We start from the raw sequence: 9088 nt of genomic DNA on the forward strand, positions 1-9088 counted from the left end.
GTGTCTTCCACCATATCGCACAAGAGACAGACGCATATGCCTTATGGACGAAGCTGGAAGGTATGTACCAGGCAAAGACCGCTAGGAACAAAGCCCTGTTAATGAGGCAGTTAGTTAATTTGAAGCTGGGTAGTGAAACTTTAGTTGCCGAGCACACCAGTGAGTTCCAAAGCTTGGTGAACCAGTTGTCGTCTGTGGATATGTCGCTTGGGGATGAAACGCAAGCGCTCTTACTTCTCAGTTCTCTTCTTGATAGCTGGGAGACGCTAGTCATCTCTCTCAGCAATTTGGCCCCAGAAGGAAAACTTACCATGACGATGGTGAAGGATGCCCTGTTCAACGAGAAGGCTAGAAGAAAGGACATAAGCACGAACCAGACTCATGCCCTTGTAACAGAAAATTGAGGAAGACAACAGCGAAGTAGTCGAGGTAAGTGGAGAGGAAAGAGCAAGAGTAGGGGTAAATCCATAGATGGAAGAAAGACTTACAAATGCTACCATTGTGGCATTGAGGGTCATTTGAAGAAGAACTACCGAAAATTGCAACGAGAACAGGGTCAAAGCAGTTCTTAACCGAAGAAAAATGATGGAGATGCATTAGTCACTATCCATGGAGAGGTAGCCTATTGGTCCATCCAAGATGAGACATGCCTTCACGTCTCGAAAGAAGACACAGAATGGGTGGTAGATACTACAACATCTTACCACGTGACTCCCCACAAAGATTTCTTCACAACATACAAAACAGGTGATTTTGGAGCAATGAAGATGGGAAATTCTAGTTCCTCTAAGATAGCTGGAATTGGTGATGTTCAGATACGAACGAGCGTCGGGATCACAATCACTTTGAAGGATGTTAGACATGTGCCAGATCTTTGGCTGAATCTACTTTCTGGAGTAGCTCTTGACAGATAGGGCTATGGTAATCAGTTTAGTAATGGCATATGGAAGTTGATAAAAGGCTCTATGGTAGTTGCCCAATGACATATTTGTGGCACGTTGTACAAGACTCATGTGAAGATATGTACAAACAGCCTCAACATAGTTGAAACGAAGACTTCTCAGAATCTATGGCACCAGAGACTTGGTCACATGAGTGAGAAGGGTTTGTCAACCCTGGAAAAGAAGGAGCTTATTACTATTGCAAAAGGTAATGCTCCAGATCCTTGCAATCACTGTTTGTTTGGTAAACAAAACAGAGTATCTTTCAGTTACTCTTCAACAAGAAGATCAGAGTTGCTCAGTCTGGTACACTCTGATGTTTGCGGTCCCCTGGAAGATGAATCATTAGGTGGAAACAAGTACTTTCTGACATTCATTGATGATGCTTCTAGAAAAGTGTGGGTGTATTTCATCAAGACAAAGGACCAGGTATTTGATTACTTTAAACTGTTTCATACCATGGTAGAGCGTGAAATAGGAAAGGAGTTGAAGTGCCACCGATTAGATAATGGAGGCGAATACACTTCTAAGGAGTTCGATGCCTACTGCAAGAGACACAGCATCCGACATGAGAAGACGGTCCCACGAACCCCACAGCATAATGGTGTTGCCAAGAGGATGAATCGGACCATTATGGAAAGAGTCAGAAGCATGCTCAGTATGGCGAAACTGCCAAAGCCATTCTGGGGAGAAGCAGTCAGAACCGCCTACTACTTGATCAACAGATCACAGTCAGCACCATTGAATTTTGAAGTCCCCGAGAAAATGTGGACTGGTAAGAACCCCTCGTATTCTCGCTTAAGAGTATTTGGTTGCTTAGCATTTGCACATGTATCCAAGGAGCTTAGACAAAAGCTCGATGCAAGGTCAACCCCATGTATCTTCATAGGCTATGGAGATGAGGAATTCAGATACAGGTTATGGGACCCAAAGGAGAAGAAGGTGATCAAAAGCAGGGACGTTATGTTCCATGAAAGCCAGATGATAACAGACATTGAAAAGCCCATAATGTCTCAAAATCCAGATTCTAGTACCCATGAAGACATTTCAAGACCAGGACCAACACAATTTGCAATTGATGACAATTTGGTACCTGAGGAAATGCCAGAAGCAGAAGAGGAGGAAGAAGCAGAGGGTGTTGAGCAGAGGGAGCCACAATCCCCTTTACCAGAAGCTGTTGAACCGTCACAAGGATCAGATGATGGTGAACCTCTGAACCCTGAAGTTCGTAGATCTGAACGAGGTCGGATTCCGTCAACGAGATATTCAGAATCCGAGTACATTATGCTTACTGAAGATGGAGATCCAGAAAATTTTTAAGAAGTTGTATCTCATAAGGATAAAGAAAAATGGCTGTTTGCAATGTAAGATGAGATGGATTCTCTGCAAAAGAATCACACTTATGAGATAGTCAATATTCCACATGGGAAAAAGGCTTTAAAAAATAAATGGGTGTTCAAGCTGAAGAAAGATGGCAGTGGAAAGGTGGTGAACCACAAAGCTCGGTTAGTAGTCAAAGAATTCTAGCAGAAAAAAAGAATTGACTTTGATGAGATCTTTTCACCAGTTGTAAAAATGACTTCAATAAGAGTCATTCTTGGCTTGGTAGCCAAGTTGAACCTAGAGCTTGAACAGATGGATGTCAAGACAGCATTTCTTCAAGGAGATCTAAATGAAGAAATCTACATGTAGCAGCCAGAAGGTTTTGAGGTGTTAGGTAAGAACCTCATTTGCAAGCTAAAAAAGAGCTTGTACGATCTGAAGCAAGCACCAAGATAGTGGTACAAGAAGTTTGACTCTTGCATGGTGAGTCAAGGGTACAAGCGAACTGCTGCAGATCAGTGTGTGTATATTCAGAGATTTCCTAATGGGAACTTCGTTGCTCTTCTACTATATGTAGACAACATTTTGATCGTGGGACAAGATGCGACGAAAATCAGACAGCTGAAGAAGGAACTCTCCAAGTCCTTTGATATGAAGGACTTAGGTCCAGCTCAATAGATTTTAGGAATGCAGATTGTTCGAGATAGGAAGAATAGGAGGTTATGGTTATCTCATGAGAAGTATATTGAACGGGTGATCAAGAAATTCAATATGCATAATGCCAAACCGGTAAGCATTCCTTTAGCCAATCACTTCAAGATGAGCAAGAGTTCATGCCCCTCATCCAAGAAAGAGATCGAAGAGATGTCATCAATACCATATTCTTCAGTAGTGGGAAGCCTGATGTATACAATGGTGTGTATCAGACCAGATATTGCTCACGCAGTAGGTACAGTAAGCCGTTTTCTCTCTAACCCTGGAAAGGAACATTGGGAGGCAGTCAAATGGATTCTCAGGTACTTAAAAGGTACGTTGAATACATGTCTTTGTTACGGGGGAGCTGATCCAATCTTGAAAGGTTATACAGATGCAGATATGGCAGGAGATCTTGATGGTAGAAAGTCTACTTCGGGATTTCTCTACACTTTTGCTGGCGGAGCCGTGTCATGGCAATCAAGATTGCAGAAGTGTGTTGCTTTATCCACAACAAAAGCTGAGTACATTGCAGTAACAGAAGCTGGGAAAGAAATGTTGTGGTTAAAGCATTTTCTCCAAGAATTTGGGATCATGCAAGAAGACTACAAGATACATTGTGATAGTCAAAGTGCTCTGGATTTGAGCAAGAACTCAATGTATCATTCACGTACAAAGCACATTGACATTCGCTATCATTGGATAAGCGAAGTTATGGATCAACAGCTGTTGAGACTAGTGAAGATCCATACAGAGGAGAATCCAGCCGACATGTTAACTAAAGTGGTTACTCGAGAGAAGGTAGAGCTATGCAGAGACATAGCTGGGATGTTTGTCAAATGATAATATATCCAGATGTGTCTTGAGAGGGAGAATTGAAGAGTTAAGCCACCATTCCTTTGGCTTGGTAGGCTAGTGGGTTGGCCATTCTTGGCATTGTTAGGCAGTGGGAGTTAGGCAGAGAGTTTGGAAGTATTAGGCGGGTTAGGCAATCTGCCTAACCCTGTTGACAATGCTTCTCTCCAAACTCCTATAAATAGCCATGATTCTCCTCTTGTATTTGTATCCCAAGATAGAGGATTAGTGAGGATCCAGAGAGAGAGTGAGAGATCCGTTTGAGAGTTTTTGTTTGTGAAAGAATTCTGGTTGAAATTCTTTTGTAAATTTATTCAGTGAAATAGATTGCTTTTCTCTCATATCTCTTCTTTCATTGCGTTTTGAATCTCTGGTTTCCCAACACTAATTCCAATGGATTTATACGTACAAGAACACAGAAAGCTCAAAAAAGCCGGAGGGAAATGGCTGAAGGAGATGGCATCATCTTGCTCGGTAGTGGCGACGCTTATTATCACTATAATGTTTAGTGCTACATTCACTGTTCCAGGCGGCTATGACAACGATACAGGCATTCCCATAAATTTGGGATCAAAATACTTCATTATCTTCATAATTTCAGATGCATTATCTTTGTTCTCGTCCTGTACTTCGGCTATGTTATTCCTGAGAATTTATACGTTGGACTTTCAAGATGAAGATTTCCTGATCAAGTTGCCCTTGACCTTGACATTCGACATTTTCACTCTCTTCCTATCTATCGTAACAATGGTGACAACTTTCAATGCTGCCTTCTTCATGACGCTGAGAGAGACCCTTGAGAGCGTGACCTTGCCGTTGTTCATGTTAGCCAGCATTCTAGTCATCGTTTATTCTACATCGTACCTCTGGATTTTCATTAATGTTCTTAGTTTGACCCTGCACCACCTATTTAATCGATAAGTACACGTCATGGTCGACTGCAAATGGAAGGAAAACAAATGGATGTTCCTTTGTTTTCCTTATTTATTTTGTATTTTTAACCATGTCTCTCTTGTTTCCTGAGTTTCCCATGTTATTCTTATGGTTTTGGATTGTAAAATACATTTATTTTCTTCTCCCATAAGTATTTTGTCTTATATATTTAGAGAAATAATGCTTCTCAATCTACATATGTAAATGCATATCCAACTTTCCAAATAAATTTATCTGTTGGAAAGTAAACTTGTTTAAGATTCAAGTGTCTGCATTGATATGATACGTGTATTTCTATGGTTCATACATTCATTGAAAGGACGCACTAATACTTAGAGGCATAAGCAAGAACACAAGCCGTTTTCAAAACTTTTTCAAAATCAAAATAAATGTAGTGAAAATGGAGTGATTCTTGCTAGACACACAAAAAATAAGCCATGTGCATATATCAAAAACATCAAACAAGTATAAAACGATAATTGTTACCTCTTTCGATGATGTTGTTGTAGGTTGATGCTTCTATTGCACCTCCTACTAAACTCTTTGACCATTCTTCTGAAAGTTAAGAAAAATCGCTACAAGGCAAGTAGCATAGTTTAAAATTTTTGAACCTTATCCCAATTCCAGCGATTGAATCAACATCAAAATCAAATCATTCACATACAAAATATAATAAATTCAACCTTTAGATTTTCAAGTTGTTGACGGATTCGAGCCATCAAAGCATCCAATCTCTAACTCGTGATACACGACACGTGTCCGTTGGAGAGGAGAACGGAATATAGAAGTACTAGCTCCCTCTCATTTTCACGGGTTGTGTATGGACGGAAAGAATCTCCTCATTTCGTATCGATGCGAAAGGAAACGGGAGAGTGTGAACGACAATTTTTCAACTCTTGAAAACACCAAAACCATTCCTTTATTTGGGCAACCCATAAAGGGGTATTTATAAAGGAGTATGGCCTCTTAAGGTTTCTAAAACCCTAATGGATATGAGTTGGCCCATTTATCCAAGTCCAACTAGTAATTAATTAAGTAGTCCAAATCTAATTATAAGTTTAAATAAAATATTTAATCCAAATTTAATTTATCCCAAATATAATATTTAATTTAATATTTGGCCCAAATCCAATTTAGCTCAAATATTAATTTAAATCCAAATATATATTATTTTCTATTTGTCACTCAAATAAATAGAAAATTATTAAATTAGAAACTCATTTCTAATTTAATTAATTGTTATTTTAGAAAACTCTTTCCTTTATGACGACCCTTTGTCATATCAACGCCATTACGTTTATTTGTTATTTTTTCGTGAGAACCTACGATGACACAACTTCTTGTCAAAGTGTCCCACTTAACCATACGTCCACTCTCTTAGTTTAAGCTAGGGACCGTACCTATTACGTATGACTCATTAGGCTTTTGAATATGTTGACAATGTGTAGGTATGAACACATAAAACAAGATTGGCCTCTAGCAAGGCTTCATGCCTACTCAATCATTCAGAAGGATTAATAATCCGTAAACAATCTTTCACGAGCATGGTTACCCTATAATTCGATTCTCTCGTCAATGTATCTTATGTGATCTTAAGTCTAGCGATGTGTTGCTTGATTATGATCGCATGAGTTTTCTTCGGTCCTCCGGTTATCCTCACTTATAGAAAGTGAATCAATAATTTCTTATTAATTATCTTTTTCACCATGGCTATGGATTTAAAGTGAATATCCATCGAATGCGTCTTAGATACATCATCCTCTATCAAGGGATAGACGAGTCCCATCTTGGTTATGCACCCATCTCCATAAGCCTCACGATATACCCAACGATCGGTCATGTGCAACCTTTGTCTAGATCCATCGAAAAGATGTCAAAGCATACTGGTCTTCTTATGAGATGATCGTGGCAACCTTAGGTTTAAGGATTAATTACACCTATCTCGTATGAGAATTCCATCAACATATAATCAAAATAGATTCTCATGGCGAGTCATATCCAGTGACACGTTCTCCAACATTAGTCACCTATGTATTTGTCTAGGCATCCCTATACCTATGGGTGTGAGACCCCCATTGCTATCACATAGCAAAAACATAGCACATACAAGTCTTACCGCAATTGTCAATGTCCATTCTTGACATTGCTATGACTTGGGACATTTAATGATGTCTAGAAATTGTGATGCATCATCTCACATCTTTATAGATTAGTCACAGTGCACATCATATGGACTTCTATCTAGTCTCATCCAGTTATTACAATAATAACATGAAACTAATAGAATAACTTCTTGTGAAATTGAATAACGCATTATTTAATAATAAATATGATTGCAATTGTTAGTGTACAACATGCCCAATCTGATTGGGTCTCGAGCACCTACACTAACATATTCAAGCTCCCTCAAACTCTTAACGTGCTGCTCTTAAACCATCTTTCATGATCCACCATCAATCGCTCCAGATCAACAACTTAGCTAACTAAGCCACTTCCAGAAGTGTAGAGGACTAAGTTGGTGCATGCCTAAGCAGCCACTGGAAACCTTCATCAGGCCCATGTAAGCAAAGGTGATAAAAGGCTAGTTTTTGGTTCTCAGCACAGATGGACCATCTCATGGTCGTGGGATTAAAAAGAGGGAGAAAATAAGAGTAAAAGAATAAGGAGAACATCAAGGAGTAGAGAAAGAAACCTTCTTACACAATCAGACTCAGGCATGAAGCATATTGTCGAAGGAGAACTCTTCTCCTCTTCTTCTTCCTTCCAATGTCTTTCTTTTCTTTCTCTCACTCACTCTTTCTCCTCATTAATGAAGAGGCGATAGAGGATTACATGCTCTGTTGGTAAAAGTGACAAAAGACTAGCACTTGAACAGAAAACTTGCTTAGAGAAACTGTTGACCATTGTAAGCGAACTATCGAATGTTTCTGATATTTTCCCAAACTGGTCAACCGTTTTAGAAAACTAGCTGACTGTTTGTGTGTAACATTTACATTTTTATCTCGCATTCATTCTTGTAATTCCATAATATAAAAACCATTTAGAAGTACACATATGCCTACATATTCATTACTCTAATGAATATCCTCTCCATAATAGGTTCATTACCATCTTCTTCTGCACTTGGCCTTGCTTCTTCCCTCCTCTAATTGTTCCTCTCTCATTCTTTCTGTCGAGGTGGTTGGTTTTCTCTTCTGTTTAGGGCATCATTCCTTAGATGAGGGGACCTCCTCTGGTTATCTCTCCTGGGCTCCTCTCCCCAACCTTGTTAGTTTTTTGGCTTATCCAGTATGAATCGATGGAGCTTCTCATCTCTGATTAGCTATTCAATCTGGTTTCGTAGTTGTCGACACTATTTTATAGTATGCCCTGGGGATTCGTGAAATTTGCAGAAAGAATCCATGTTCCTGCCCATCGGCTGGTTGGAACGTGGAGGAAAATTAATGAGTTCGGTATGTGCAATGGAGGAAAGGACAGTTACTCTTGGCTCAGTAAGGGGAGTGAAGTTCTGAAATTGCATCTTCGGGGGCTCTTCTCTTCTTTGTACCTTCATTAATCTGTCTGACCCAACGTCGTTCGACCTTCCTCTTCTTTTACCTTCCCATGCTTCCAAAATTTCCATTTGGACGATGAGCTGTTGTAATACCCGGTATTACATGGTATTGAAAATAAATAATTTTTGATTATTTTGAAAGGATCTCGAGTGGTCCGAGAAGCCCAAGAGTTGGTTTTGAGAAATTAATAATTGAAATTTACCGAATTGGCAGCCGGGAGTGCCTCGGGACTTGGATGTCCAAGGAAGAGGACAAGAGATTGGTGAGCGTCTCGAGATGAGGATAGTGACGTTGGCAGCGGTTCGACCGGCAATAATTTTTGGAATAAATTCTATATAAGCTCGAGTGGGTGCCAATACCGAATGGTTGCAGGGGACCTCCTGGAAGTTGAGGGGACCCTAGGGGTGGTTCGATTTTCTGAGTAAGGTAACCCTTAAATGCTTTCGGGTTGAATAAAGGTCCGGTGCAGGCGCAGGGACGAGGTAGGTATTCCCGAGTAGCGGTCGGTTATTAATTTCGAATAAATCAAGATTTTGAGTGGCTTAAGAGTAATTAATTAAAGCATTGGAGGGTCCAAGTGCTACTTATAAGAATCCTCAAGTGTAATTAAATTCCTAAGTGGAATTAATGGGGATTAATGTGTAAATTAATTAATTTATATATGTGTATTTATGTGTGTGCCGCGAGAGGAAGCTTCCTTGAGCTTCCTAGGAGTTTGCCTCTGTTATTTCAAATTCAGAGAGGATCAAATGTGTAATGGTGAATATATATATGAGGGCGCGTGAGCTT

The sequence above is a fragment of the Diospyros lotus genome, chromosome 6 (genome assembly GCF_014633365.1).
Source record: "Diospyros lotus cultivar Yz01 chromosome 6, ASM1463336v1, whole genome shotgun sequence".
NCBI classification, from domain to species: Eukaryota; Viridiplantae; Streptophyta; class Magnoliopsida; order Ericales; family Ebenaceae; genus Diospyros; species Diospyros lotus.